The sequence below is a fragment of the Staurois parvus genome, unplaced genomic scaffold (assembly GCF_062004578.1).
Source record: "Staurois parvus isolate SC_StPar_1 unplaced genomic scaffold, SC_StPar_1.0 ptg000595l, whole genome shotgun sequence".
Taxonomy (NCBI): domain Eukaryota; kingdom Metazoa; phylum Chordata; class Amphibia; order Anura; family Ranidae; genus Staurois; species Staurois parvus.
Genome location: NW_028318391.1, coordinates 2,435,468 through 2,450,852, shown reverse-complemented (window position 1 = coordinate 2,450,852; position 15,385 = coordinate 2,435,468).

The following is a 15,385-nucleotide window of genomic DNA, read 5'->3' as shown; positions in this document are numbered from 1 at the left end:
CTCCGCTCCGTCTGAAGCGAACTCCGCTTCACAGGAGGAGTTGGAGGAACAGAGCAGCTCATCGACTGAGCACCGTACGGAGACCCCTATACCATTCGGATTTACAAGAGGTGGAGTGGCGTTTGGATCTGTTCGGCAGCGCTCCCACCCCCAAACAGATTTCCAAGCCCAAGTGGAACAGTTCCGCCACAATATCCATACCTGGATTTCCTCTTGAACTGTAGATAATATTTTATTAACACCGTGGAAGCAGCAGGAACCAAACTTTGCCTTCCCCTAAAAAAAACGAAAGTAACTTTATTCTATCATGTGAGGATACAACTGACATTTCGAAGCTTGCACAGTTACTTTATCACGTTGAGAAAAAAGTTCAAGACAGCGATAGACCTCTTATGGGTCAGTAACAAACATTGGAAGAGAAAAAGTGATAAATTGTTCAACAAAGCTATGGCAAGCTCCCAGCATTGGTGGTGGGGGTGAGGGTTGAGTTCTATTTATTAACTTATCTCTGCCTATAAAGTCCTGCTTCATTTATTTGCCACAGATTGAGATCCAGTTGGGGCCTTCTGCATATTTGAAGGGACCCTTTGACCCTCCAAGACACACTATAATTGATGAGTATGGATAGTGTAGCACCCTCCTAGTTCAGAGAAAGCTGCTAGGTAAATTACGTTTGACTCCCCTTCAGTCAGTGGAGCAGTGATTGATTATCCAGGTCCAGGGGCGGACTGACCATTTGGAAACTCGGGCACTGCCCGAGGGCCCGGGGTCAGTAGGGGGCCCCATGAGATGCCCTGGCACCTTTTTCATAGGCTTTTTTGAGTTTGGGCAAGGACACAGGGCCCCGTGATCCCCTTTTGCCCGGGGGCCCCATGAGTTGTCAGTCCGCCCCTGTTCAGGTCTGCTCAGTGTTTCACAGGCTGCCTTTCTGTTACTTCCCCCTGCCTTCTAGAAGATTTTAGAAATACAGTAGGAGGGAAGACAGAACAAGCAGCCTGAATATTTATGAGATTCTTGCCAATCCCTGAGAAGGTGTGCCCAGAAGGTGGTGAGAGAACTCATAAATAGCTTAATGCCTGCGAAGCAGGTTGCAGTGTTCCTGGGTCTAGGCATGCAGGAGGAGACCCTTGTGCAGGGGCTCTGCCACCTGGTGCAGGATCCTAGAAGAAGCCTTGAGGTAGACACTGAGGTCCCAGCTAGGCTTAGCTGGGGGTCTATTGGCAGATCCATGTGTAGGGATCAAGTTAGGTCTGGAAGAAGTTCTAGGGTTATCACCTCATCCCTTTAAAACTGAACACATATGAATTACACAGGTTCTGAGGCTAATTTAATGCAGATGAGGCACTAAGGCCCCTTTCACGAGGGTGTTCCGTTTTTTTAATCCGTTCAGTCACATTTTTTATAAGCAAAAACAGATCAGTTTACATCTGTTTTTTCATCAGTTTACATCCAATTTTCATCAGTTTACATTTATTTTCGTCTGTTTTCATCCATTTACATCCGTTTAAATCTGTTTTCATCCGTTTAAATTTGTTTACATCCGTTTGCATCCCTTTTTTGTATGTTTGGTTTTTTTTTTGTTTTTACTGAAGAAAGATAGGGTCTTCTTCTGGTCAAAAATATGGATGTTAACGGATACGGTCATTAACGGATGTAAACAGATGATCATCCGTTTTCATCCACTAGTCCATACATGGGTGTCCGTTTTTCATCCGTAAACGGACAGATGAAAAACAGACATACGGATCGCCCGTGTAAAAGGGGCCTAAGTGAGTTTAATTATCACGTTAATCAGCCACAGAACCTGTGTCATTCATATGTGTTCGGTTTTAAAGGGATGAGGTGGCAACCCTAGGAAGCTCGCTGGAGAGAGCAAGGAGGAAATTGGTGGGAAAGAGTCCAGCTGTCCTATGGTGGTGTGAGTCTACATCTCCCTCACTGGGAGGAGCAGTGGCGTCCCTAGGGGGGGTGCGGGCCACACCGGGTGACACCATCACAGGGGGTGCAGGAGCAGGATGCCAGCAGTGACAGCTGCCCCCGCCCCGGTGTAGCAGTGAAATTAATCCCCTGAAGCAACTGCGAAGAAGCCAATCGCCGACTATGTGCTAAAGTCGGAGATTGGCTTCTTCGACCTGAAACCGGCACATGCGCATTTGCTTCAGGGGATACATATCTTCAAGGGATACTCATTGTACCGCTACACCGGCACCGCTCCTTCCTCTCTGGAGGGGTGACACCAACCCTATGGACACCTCTGAGGAGGAGCCTGGTAGAAACTGGCAGAAGGCAACCAATGATCCTGTGGCTATGTGAATAGATGACCCCAGTGCTGAAGAAAAGTGACTGGGTGGAGCTTTTAACTCTGGAAGGAGCAGGGGTGGACTGACCATTTGGAAACTCGGGCACTGTCCGAGGGCCCGGGGTCAGTAGGGGGCCCCATGAGATGCCCCTGGTACCTTTTTCATAGGCTTTTTTTGAGGCCCCATGATCCCCTATTGCCCGGGGGCCCCATGAGTTGTCAGTCCGCCCCTGGGAAGGAGTACAGGTCACCATCAGCATAGAGATCAAGTAAGACATTCATGGAGAGATTTATGAAAGGCAAATAGTCTGTGCACTTTACAAGTGCAGTTGCAGTCTGCAAGGACATGCGCTCCAGAGCTTGGAAAATGAGGGGAAGCGCTGCTGACTTCCATCGTTCAATCATGTTCACAGAAAAATGCATTTTTTCTTTGCATGTGATTGGGTGTTATTTGCAAAGTGAAGCTTCACCTCATTTTCTAGGCTCTGGTGCAACTGCTCTTGCAAAGTGCACAGTCTATTTGCCTTTAGTAAATCAACCCCTCAGTGTTATACAGTGCAGCCAGCAGTGGGGCTGATTTTCTAAAGGCAATTAGACTGCACACTTTGCAAGAGCAGTTGCACCAGAGCCTAGTAAATGAGATAAAGATTCAGTTTGCAAGGAATACCCAATCACGTGCTAGGAAAATTGAAAAAAAAAACCCTTTGGTTGCTCATGATTGGATGATGGAAGTCAGCAGAGCTTTTGCTCATTCACTAAGCTCTGGAGCAACTGCCCTTGCAAAGTGCACCGTCTATTTGCCTTTAGTAAATCCACCCAATTGTGTGTAGTGCCGCAATCAACTTTGTGTAGTGCAAAGTGCAGCCAGAAATTACGGAGTCTTCACGTTGTTCAGTTCTGCAGTTCATCAGGGTATCCTATGCTCCCTACTCCCAGACAAGTTACTTGTTCCCTATTGAAAAAAAAACATGCGATCGTTCTTTGAAGCCAGTGAAAGAGTGCTGAAAATGCTGTGTGCCTGGCTGAGGGGTAAATAGATCTAAATTCACCAGCAGCTCTTCAGGGGGTGTGCAAAATAGTATGTCTTGAACAGGGGCGGACTGACCATTTGGAAACTCAGGCAGTGCCCAAGGGCCCAGGGTCCGTAGGGGGCCCCATGAGATGCCCTTGGTACCTTTTTCATAGGCTTTTTTGAGTTTGGGCAAGGACACAGGGGCCCCATGATCCCCTATTGCCCGGGGGCCCCATGAGTTGTCAGTCCGCCCCTGGTCTTGAAGGTCCTACAGTGACCAGTATACCATCCCAAACCCACCTCCCCACAAGTCACCTCCCCAGGGGAAACCAGTTAGGAACACCAATCCAGCCTGCAGGTTCATTAAGGACAAAAGATGTAGAATAAGCGGGGCTTTTTTTTTTTCAGTGGGAACGCAGTGGATTGCAGCACCGGCACCTCCAGCACTGAATGTATGTAATGCCAAGGGATGCTGGGGTGTGCTGGAGGGTCTATTGATGCTAGCTGCTTCAGATCGGTTGTTGTGGGGGGGGGGGGGGGTCTATTTTGCTGGGGAGTCTATTGATGCTGGTAGGGGATCTATTTTTGCTGGGGGATAAGTTGCTGAAGGGATGGACCTACTGTTGAGAGAGTTGTCTATTATTGCTGATCGCTGGAGGGTCTGTGGGGGAATGCAGCAGCGGCACCTCCAGCACTGAATGTATATAATGGCAAGGGATGTTGGGGTGTGCTGGATGGCCTATTGATGCTGGCTTCTTGAGATCTATTGTTGCTGGCGGGGTTTTTTTTTATTGTGCTGGGGGGTCTATAGATGCTGGTAGAGGATATATTGTTGCTGGGGGGTAGGTTGTTGATGGGATGAATCTACTGTTGAGAGAGTGGTCTATTGTTGCTGATTGCTGGAGGGTCTGTGGGGGAATGCAGCAGCGGCACCGGCACCTCCAGCACTGAATGTATGTAATGGCAAGAGTAGCTGGGGTGTGCTGGAGGGTCTATTGATGCCAGCTGTTTGGGATCTATTGTTGTGGGGGGGGTCTATTGATGCTGGCTGCTTTGGATCTACTGTTGCAGGGGGATGTCTATTGTGCTGGGGGTCTATTAATGCTGGTAGGGGATCTATTGTTGCTGGAGAATAAGTTGCTGATGGGATGGACCTACTGTTGAGAGAGTGATCTATTATTGCTCATTGCTGGAGGGTCTGCGGGGGATGCAGCACCGACACCTCCAGCACTGAATGTATGTAATGGAAAGGGATGCTGGGGTGTGCTGGAGGGTCTATTGATGCTAGCTGTTTGGGATCTATTGTTGTGGGGGTTATATAGTGCTGGGGATCTATTGTTGCTGGGGGATCTATTGTTGCTAAGGGGTACGTTATTGATGGGATGGATCTACCGCTGAGAGAGTGGTCTATTATTACTGATTGCTGGAGGGTCTATTGATGCTGGCTGAGGGGAAATCTGTTGTTGCTGGGGGGTATCTATTCTTGCTGGATGCAAGGGATTTATTTTAATGCTTTTCTTGTTGTCCTTAAATTCTATAAAAATTACTTAGCACACGGGTGTCAGACTGGCGGCCCTCCAGCTGTTGCCAAACTACAAGTCCCATGAAGCATTGCAAGATTGACCGTTACAAGCATGACTCCCAAAGGCAGAGGCATGATGGGACTTGTAGTTTCGCAACAGCTGGAGGGCCACCAGTTTGACACCCCTAACTTAGCACCACAAAATGATTCTTAGTTCTGTATTCTCTAGAAGGGCGGTACTGAGAGGGGGTGGAACCAAGGAACGGTGCTCGGAGGTGGGTAGGGGGCGGAGACAAGGGGTGAGTTGGAAAAGGAAAGTTTGCAACAGCTATCGGGCCGCCAGTTTGACACCCCTGACTTAGCACCACAAAATAGAAGGGCGGTACTTAGAGGGGGTGGAACCAAGAAACAGTGCTCGGAGGTGGGTAGGGGGCGGAGAGAAGGGGTGAGTTGGAAAAGGAAAGTTTGCAACAGCTATAGGGCCGCCAGTTTGACACCCCAGACTTAGCAACACAAAATTATATTTGGTTCTGTATTCTCCAAAAGGGCGGTACTGAGAGGGGGTGGAACCAAGGAACGGTGCTCAGGGGTGGGTAGGGGGCGGAGACAAGGGGTGAGTTGGAAAAGGAAAGTTTGTAACAGCTATCGGGCCGCCAGTTTGACACCCCTGACTTAGCACCACAAAATAGAAGGGCGGTACTGAGAGGGGGTGGAACCAAGAAACAGTGCTCGGAGGTGGGTAGGGGGCGGAGAGAAGGGGTGAGTTGGAAAAGGAAAGTTTGCAACAGCTATAGGGCCGCCAGTTTGACACCCCAGACTTAGCAACACAAAATTATATTTGGTTCTGTATTCTCCAAAAGGGCGGTACTGAGAGGGGGTGGAACCAAGGAACGGTGCTCAGGGGTGGGTAGGGGGCGGAGACAAGGGGTGAGTTGGAAAAGGAAAGTTTGCAACAGCTATCGGGCCGCCAGTTTGACACCCCTGACTTAGCACCACAAAATAGAAGGGCGGTACTTAGAGGGGGTGGAACCAAGAAACAGTGCTCGGAGGTGGGTAGGGGGCGGAGAGAAGGGGTGAGTTGGAAAAGGAAAGTTTGCAACAGCTATAGGGCCGCCAGTTTGACACCCCAGACTTAGCAACACAAAATTATATTTGGTTCTGTATTCTCCAAAAGGGCGGTACTGAGAGGGGGTGGAACCAAGGAACGGTGCTCAGGGGTGGGTAGGGGGCGGAGACAAGGGGTGAGTTGGAAAAGGAAAGTTTGTAACAGCTATCGGGCCGCCAGTTTGACACCCCTGACTTAGCACCACAAAATAGAAGGGCGGTACTGAGAGGGGGTGGAACCAAGAAACAGTGCTCGGAGGTGGGTAGGGGGCGGAGACAAGGGGTGAGTTGGAAAAGGAAAGTTTGCAACAGCTATAGGGCCGCCAGTTTGACAACCCAGACTTAGCAACACAAAATTATATTTGGTTCTGTATTCTCCAAAAGGGCGGTACTGAGAGGGGGTGGAACCAAGGAACGGTGCTCAGGGGTGGGTAGGGGGCGGAGACAAGGGGTGAGTTGGAAAAGGAAAGTTTGCAACAGCTATCGGGCCGCCAGTTTGACACCCCTGACTTAGCACCACAAAATAGAAGGGCGGTACTTAGAGGGGGTGGAACCAAGAAACAGTGCTCGGAGGTGGGTAGGGGGCGGAGAGAAGGGGTGAGTTGGAAAAGGAAAGTTTGCAACAGCTATAGGGCCGCCAGTTTGACACCCCAGACTTAGCAACACAAAATTATATTTGGTTCTGTATTCTCCAAAAGGGCGGTACTGAGAGGGGGTGGAACCAAGGAACGGTGCTCAGGGGTGGGTAGGGGGCGGAGACAAGGGGTGAGTTGGAAAAGGAAAGTTTGTAACAGCTATCGGGCCGCCAGTTTGACACCCCTGACTTAGCACCACAAAATAGAAGGGCGGTACTGAGAGGGGGTGGAACCAAGAAACAGTGCTCGGAGGTGGGTAGGGGGCGGAGAGAAGGGGTGAGTTGGAAAAGGAAAGTTTGCAACAGCTATAGGGCCGCCAGTTTGACACCCCAGACTTAGCAACACAAAATTATATTTGGTTCTGTATTCTCCAAAAGGGCGGTACTGAGAGGGGGTGGAACCAAGGAACGGTGCTCAGGGGTGGGTAGGGGGCGGAGACAAGGGGTGAGTTGGAAAAGGAAAGTTTGCAACAGCTATCGGGCCGCCAGTTTGACACCCCTGACTTAGCACCACAAAATAGAAGGGCGGTACTTAGAGGGGGTGGAACCAAGAAACAATGCTCGGAGGTGGGTAGGGGGCGGAGAGAAGGGGTGAGTTGGAAAAGGAAAGTTTGCAACAGCTATAGGGCCGCCAGTTTGACACCCCAGACTTAGCAACACAAAATTATATTTGGTTCTGTATTCTCCAAAAGGGCGGTACTGAGAGGGGGTGGAACCAAGGAACGGTGCTCAGGGGTGGGTAGGGGGCGGAGACAAGGGGTGAGTTGGAAAAGGAAAGTTTGCAACAGCTATCGGGCCGCCAGTTTGACACCCCTGACTTAGCACCACAAAATAGAAGGGCGGTACTTAGAGGGGGTGGAACCAAGAAACAGTGCTCGGAGGTGGGTAGGGGGCAGAGAGAAGGGGTGAGTTGGAAAAGGAAAGTTTGCAACAGCTATAGGGCCGCCAGTTTGACACCCCAGACTTAGCAACACAAAATTATATTTGGTTCTGTATTCTCCAAAAGGGCGGTACTGAGAGGGGGTGAAACCAAGGAACGGTGCTCAGGGGTGGGTAGGGGGCGGAGACAAGGGGTGAGTTGGAAAAGGAAAGTTTGTAACAGCTATCGGGCCGCCAGTTTGACACCCCTGACTTAGCACCACAAAATAGAAGGGCGGTACTGAGAGGGGGTGGAACCAAGAAACAGTGCTCGGAGGTGGGTAGGGGGCGGAGACAAGGGGTGAGTTGGAAAAGGAAAGTTTGCAACAGCTATAGGGCCGCCAGTTTGACACCCCAGACTTAGCAACACAAAATTATATTTGGTTCTGTATTCTCCAAAAGGGCGGTACTGAGAGGGGGTGGAACCAAGGAACGGTGCTCAGGGGTGGGTAGGGGGCGGAGACAAGGGGTGAGTTGGAAAAGGAAAGTTTGCAACAGCTATCGGGCCGCCAGTTTGACACCCCTGACTTAGCACCACAAAATAGAAGGGCGGTACTTAGAGGGGGTGGAACCAAGAAACAGTGCTCGGAGGTGGGTAGGGGGCGGAGAGAAGGGGTGAGTTGGAAAAGGAAAGTTTGCAACAGCTATAGGGCCGCCAGTTTGACACCCCAGACTTAGCAACACAAAATTATATTTGGTTCTGTATTCTCCAAAAGGGCGGTACTGAGAGGGGGTGGAACCAAGGAACGGTGCTCAGGGGTGGGTAGGGGGCGGAGACAAGGGGTGAGTTGGAAAAGGAAAGTTTGCAACAGCTATCGGGCCGCCAGTTTGACACCCCTGACTTAGCACCACAAAATAGAAGGGCGGTACTGAGAGGGGGTGGAACCAAGGAACGGTCCTCGGAGGTGGGTAGGGGGCGGAGACAAGGGGTGAGTTGGAAAAGGAAAGTTTGCAACAGCTATAGGGCCGCCAGTTTGACAGCCCAGACTTAGCAACACAAAATTATATTTGGTTCTGTATTCTCCAAAAGGGCGGTACTGAGAGGGGGTGGAACCAAGGAACGGTGCTCAGGGGTGGGTAGGGGGCAGAGACAAGGGGTAAGTTGGAAAAGGAAAGTTCCCTCATCTATTCTCTGAGAAAAAAAAAGCCCTGAGAATGATCTTCCAAAATATTCCACAGCAAAGTTATTAACAAGCGTGTAGTAGATGGGAGCCAACTGCTGTTCCAGGGACATCGATTTATCTCTCATATTATAGTCTTCTCTCTTCACTGAGCTTTATCAGTTTGTTGGTATACATCAATATCTGGCATCATATTGTACAAAATATTTGCATTTTTATAGTCAAGAAATAGAAGATCTCCTGTTGGCACAGTTGTCTTCTATCAATGTGTCTTCACAGAAACACAAGGAACTGTTGGCGGTAGGTGGCCTCGATCTGTTTAGTCATGCAATGAAAAGTTGGTTGAACATGGTGGAAATGTTAGAAAACTGAAAAGAGAATGTAGCACCCTGCCAAAATGTTAGGCTAAATTTCCTTTTTGGCTTCACTGTACTCAGTAGAGCAGGGATCTGTTTTTTTTTTGCTCTGGTCAGGGCATGGGCGGACTGACAACTCATGGGGCCCCCGGGCAATAGGGGATCATGGGGCCCCTGTGTCCTTGCCCAAATTCAAAAAAGCCTATGAAAAAGGTACCAGGGGCATCTCATGGGGCCCCCTACTGACCCCGGGCCCTCGGGCAGTGCCCGAGTTTCCAACTGGTCAGTCCGCCCCTGGGTCAGGATTTCCCTAAGGTCAAAGGTGGATTGCTCCTGCCTGCTTCTGGAGGAAGCTTCCGTAAAATAGAATAGAGGGTCAACCACTGATTTATGAATATTTATCAGACCGCAGCCAATCCCTGGGGGAGGCAGCACCCAGAAGGTGGCAGAGAAAGGTTATAAATAGTTGGGAGTCCTTACCAGAGTGTTCTTCCTCTGCTAGGTGGAATAGGGGATTTTTGCTGGAAGGCACTGTTCTGAAGTCCAGATCTGGAGAAGGATCTTTTATCTCTCCTATAGAATGTAATGGAAGCACCTAAGAACTGTCTCCTCCTCCTCCTAGTAACTAGTTTTCCAATGGCTGAAACAAAAATACTTAAAATGGAACGTCACTCTCTCAATCAACATGGACTAATTTTTAATCCGTATGCTGCTAGAATTAGTAAATAGATAGGAAGGTATATTAGATTTACTTGTTTTAAATGTTTTCTTTTTACATTTTATTATTATTATTATACAGGATTTATATTATTATTATTATTATACAGGATTTATATTATTATTATTATTATACAGGATTTATATCGCTCCAAAAGTTTGTTCAGCGCTTTACAATATAACGGGAGACAATACAGCAACAATACAGTTCAATACAAGAGGGATTTTAGGGCCCTGATCCTGGGAGCTTACAATATAAGAGGGAGGGGCTAGTGGTAGAAAAGGTAGTAACTGTGGGGGATGGACTGGTAGGAGGAATAGAAGATTCCATTATTAGCTGAGGGCAGGATAGGCTTCCCTGAAGAGAGAGGTTTTCAGAGATCGCCTAAAAGTGAGCAGAGTAGGCGATAGTCTGATAAATTGGGGTAGAGAGTTCCAGAGGATGGGGGAAGCTCTGGAGAAGTCCTGGAGACGAGCATGGGAGGAGGAGACAAGGGAGCTAGAAAGTAGGAGGTCTTGCGAGGAGCGGAGAGTACGGTTTGGGTGGTATTTGGAGACAAGATCGGTGATGTAATTTGGGGCGGAGTTATAAATGGCTTTATATGTGATTGTTAATGTTTTGAATTTTATCCGTTGGGCAATGGGAAGCCAGTGGAGGGATTGGCAGAGAGGGGTGGAGGACAATGAGTGGAGGTCAGTGGAGGGATTGGCAGAGAGGGGTGGAGAACACTGAGTGGAGGTCAGTGGAGGGATTGGCAGAGAGGGGTGGAGGACACTGAGTGGAAGCGAGTGGAGGGTTTGGCAGAGAGGGGTGGAGGTCACTGAGTGGAAGCCAGTGGAGGGATTGGCAGAGAGGGGTGGAGGACACTGAGTGGAGGCCAGTGGAGGGATTGGCAGAGAGGGGTGGAGGACACTGAGTGGAAGCCAGTGGAGGGATTGGCAGAGAGGGGTGGAGGACACTGAGTGGAAGCCAGTGGAGGGATTGGCAGAGAGGGGTGGCAGATACAGAACGGTTGGTAAGGTGGATGAGTCTGGCAGCAGCATTCATGATAGACTGAAGAGGGGATAGCCTGCGATTAGGTAGGCCAATGAGGAGGGAGTTACTTCAGTTACTTTCTTGTGTCCATTCCTAGGAAAATTATGGCATACATCCCAGGAGTCTTCAGGAGGGGTTTTCTCAACTAAACACACCCTCCTCCCTGCCTGAGCTAAGGGTAGATGGATTCCATGAAGTAAATGCTGCATAAATAATCTGCCCTCACTCAAGATGGCCATGGCCAGAAATGCTAGGGGGTTTAAAGTGATTTCTTAGCAAAAAATCATGGGAACATGGATAGATGGCGGAGTTTGCTTTTAATATTAAACAGGAATGAAATAGTGGTTTTGGTTTGTGTTGCTCAGGTGTGGCGTAAATTTTTTTTTTAAGGTGTTGTACACCTTTACAGATACTCAGTGAGGTAACTGGCCTCAGGTGATACACAGAGATAAAACAAATCTTCCTACGTAAGTTGTTCCTGTCTATCTGCAGTGTTCTCTACATCCATTCAAAGTGTTGAATTTATAAAGCTTGCCTGGGAGTTCAGAAAAAAGGGGGTGGGGAGCTGAAATTACACACTGCAGAGCTTAATGAGGAGAGCTCTGAGAGCTGATTGGAGGGAAGAGACACACCTCCCTCCACACAGGTCATAGGAACAGGGCTTAGGCTGTCAATCTGCTGGAGGTCCCTTCTCTGTCACCATTTTTCTCTTGGTGTCAGGAAAACTTGTTAGAAGTGATTCATGCTAATAGCAGAGGAAGGAGGCAGCAGACAGAAATGACACTTAGAGCTCTGGATTGAGACAAGTACACACTATAGAGGGATATGCCTTGTTCATATTTCATGTCAGAGGTTTACAAACAATATAGGGCTAAAATGCATCAAAACCACGTGCAAAAAAAAATAAAATCACAGAGAAACTTGAAACTCATATTAAAATGCTCATGCTCAAGTTTGAATCCAGGCTTAGATGTGAAAAATATGAAAATAAGGTGAAAACATTGTTTTATTAACCACTTGAGCTCCAGAGGATTTACCCCCCTTAATGACCACGCCTCTTTTTGCTACTCGGTGCTGCACTAATTGAACTGACAATTGCGCGGTCATGCAATGCTGCACCCAAACGAAATTTACGTCCTTTTTTTCACACAAATAGAGCTTTCTTTCGGTGGTATTTGATCACCTGTGCGCTTTTTATTTTTCACGCTATAAACAAAAAAAGGCCAAAAATTTTGAAGAAAAACAATATTTTTTACTTTCAGCTATAAAAAATATATAGTAAACTCAAAGTTGGTTATAAATTTAGGCCAAAATGTATTCTGCTCCATGTTTTTGGTAAAAAAAATCCCAATAAGTGTATATTGATTGCTTTGTGTGGAAGTTATAGCGTCTACAAACTATGGGATAGATACTGCAATTTACGCCATTTTTCTGCTATACAGCGCTGCGCTAGTTTAACGGACAATTGCGCGGTCATGCAGTACGGTACATAAATGAAATTTACATCCTTTTTTCCCCCACAAATTGAGCTTTTTTTCGGTGGTATTTGATCGCCTGTGCGGTTTTTATTTTTTGCGCTATAAAAAAAAAGGCTCACAATTTTGAGGAAAAAGAAAACAATATTTTGGACTTTTTGCTATAAAACATGTCCAGTAAAAAAAAAATGCAAAAATCAAATTTAGTCATAAATTTCTGCCAAAATGCATTCTGCGACATGTCTTTGCTAAAAAAAAAACCCAAAACGTGTAAATTAATTGGTTTACGTGAAAGTTATAGCGTTTACAAATGGCGGGAAAGATACTGGGATTTTTAATTTTTATTTATACTAATAATGGCGGCAATCAGCGACATATGACGGCGACCAGCGACTTATGGCGGGACTGCGGGACTGAGGCGGACATTTTGACACTGGGGGGGAGCTGACTTGGGGTCACTGACATCCCCAGTGACACCAATACAGTGATCAGTGAAAAAAACCCACTGAAACTGTACTAATGTCACTGGGGAGGAAGGGGTTAACATTTTTAGTGTTCACTGTGTGAGGGGAGTGTTTTATCAAGATGCGGGGGTGTGTACTGAACGGGGGGGGGAGGGAGGGGGGAGCTGATCGAGGGAGAGAAACTGTATTCTCCCTCTGCAGCTTGGCGGCGAACTGTCACAGAGCAGGCTGTGTGTAAACAATGCAGCCCTGCTCTGTTTCAGTGTTCACCGCTCATCGCGGGAAAACGGCCGGTAAAAACCGGCCGTGACACGGCGGCGGGGACCCGCTGCTGACACCCACGGGACAGGTAGGGCGGGCGCGTGCCTCGCGCGTGCCCCCTGCCTGTTTTGTAGGCACACGTTTTAAAACGTGCTTTTGCCTACGAGCGCCGCCCTGCCACCGTTTATATGCGGTGGCTGGGCGGCATGTGGTTAAAGAAAAAAAGCAATTGTTTATAATACACTGTGCACAGAGCAAGCTTAGGCCCCATGTACACGGGACACTTCTGAACGATGGAAACTGACTGCTGGAAAACGTAGGTTAAAAAATGTCTGTTTAGCCGCGTTTGCATAACGTGTTTATGCGCGTTTGTGTTCAGAAGCGTTTTTTAAAGATAAGCATAAGAGACCTTCCGAATGCCCAGAATGCACTGAAAAGTGGTAAATTATTAACTATTTCAGACTGTTTCAGAGAAATACAGAGAGTAGAAGCAGAGACAGCAGTATGTGTTGAGATTAGCTGAGGTGTGAGTTGCTCATTAACATTTATTTTGTTTCCAAGGGTGGGAAAGGTGTCTGGTGGAGGGAGTCATTAAGGCCACCTGGCAGGGGGTCTTCAGGAGGAATTTGAGGTGTGAATGGTCATTAACATATCTTTTGTTTCCAAGGGTGGGAGAGGTCTGAGGTGTGAATTGGTCATGAACATATCTTTTGTTTCCAAGGGTGGGAGAGGTCTGAGGTGTGAATGGTCATTAACATATCTTTTGTTTCCAAGGGTGGGAGAGGTCTGAGGTGTGAATTGGTCATGAACGTATCTTTTGTTTCCAAGAGTGGGAGAGGTCTGAGGTGCGAATTGGTCATGAACATATCTTTTGTTTCCAAGGGTGGGAGAGGTCTGAGGTGTGAATGCTCATTAACATATCTTTTGTTTCCAAGGTTGGGAGAGGTCTGAGGTGTGAATGGTCATTAACATATCTTTTGTTTCCAAGGGTGGGAGAGGTCTGAGGTGTGAATTGGTCATTACAATGTGTGACAAGCTTGGTAGGAACATCCTGTGTTCAGTGTTTTGTCCATCTGAGTACCTTGAAAACTCTTTGCATGCATTTTTCATGATGAAAAAGGCTCTGGACAGCATCGGGAACTGGAAGAGTTAAAAAAAAATTTCAAACGCAAATGCTTATAAACGTGATTTGCCACGTTTACAAGCATTTTGCGTTTAAAATGCTGATAAAATCGACTGCTGAACGCAAGTTTTCTGCATTCAAAAAAATTACTGTATACGGCTGTAAATGAAGATGTGTACACGGACACATAGGAAGACATTAGGGAGAGTTAAGGGGCTGCTGAAAAAAACGTGAACAGCTCCTAAACGTGAGTTTACCAGCTGCAGTGTACATGAGCCCTAAACGTCATCCAGTTTGGGTTTATATCTTCTTGAAGTTGACAGATATTCCAGACGTTGTTGAAAACAGGACCAGGCGCAGATGTCTATGATGGAAGGATTGTTATTGGCCGTCGTTCACCTTTAACTACCAACAGCTCCTCCTGACTCCCCTATGTGTTCCCAGAGGGATCAATCTATGGATGGTTCACTGGAATGGACAATACAGGGACCACATTCAATCATCTATGGTAATGAGGATCCCCAAGAGATGATAGATACAATTTTTGTTTTTTTCCCTCATTGATATAAAACAGATTCAGCAAGAATTCTAGATAGGTGAGAGGAATATTTATCTCTTCTTGCAGGAGGAGAGGAAGAAGAAGAAGTTGCGGAAGAATGACAACATGGGACTTATGTATTGAAATTGGCAACATAATAGATTTTATTTTTTTGTATTGCATCTATTTTATGGCCAAATTTTTCTTCAGTTGATAAAAGGGAGTTCCAGAGGATGGAAGAGGCTATAGATGTGAGCATGAGAAGAGGAGATGAAGAAGCTGGGGAACAAGAGGTTTTGGGAGAAGCGAAGAGGACGGTTTGGGTGATATTTTGAGATGAGATAGGTGATGTAGTTCGGGTTTGGAGCTTGCAATATCAGGGTGAAAAGCAAACAGATCAGCCAAAGAGTTGCCAAAAAAGGAATGAAATGAAAATATATACCCGCTGTTCACTTTATTAGGTACACCTGTTCAATTGCTTGGTAACACAAATGGCTAATCAGCAAAATCATGTGGCAGCAACTCAATGCATTTTGGCATGTAGACGTGGTGAAGACGACTTGCTGAAGTTCAAGCCAAGCATCAGAATGGGGAAGAAAGGGGATTTAAATGACTTTGAACTTGACATGGTTGTTGGTGCCAGACGGGCTGGTCTGAGCATTTCAAAAACTATTGATCTGCTGGGGTTTGGTCCAAAAACTAGAAAATATCCAGTTGTGTGGATGGAAATGCCTTGTTGATGTCAGAGGAGAATGGCACACTGGTTTGAGATGATAGAAAGGCAACAGTAGTTCAAGTGCCCACT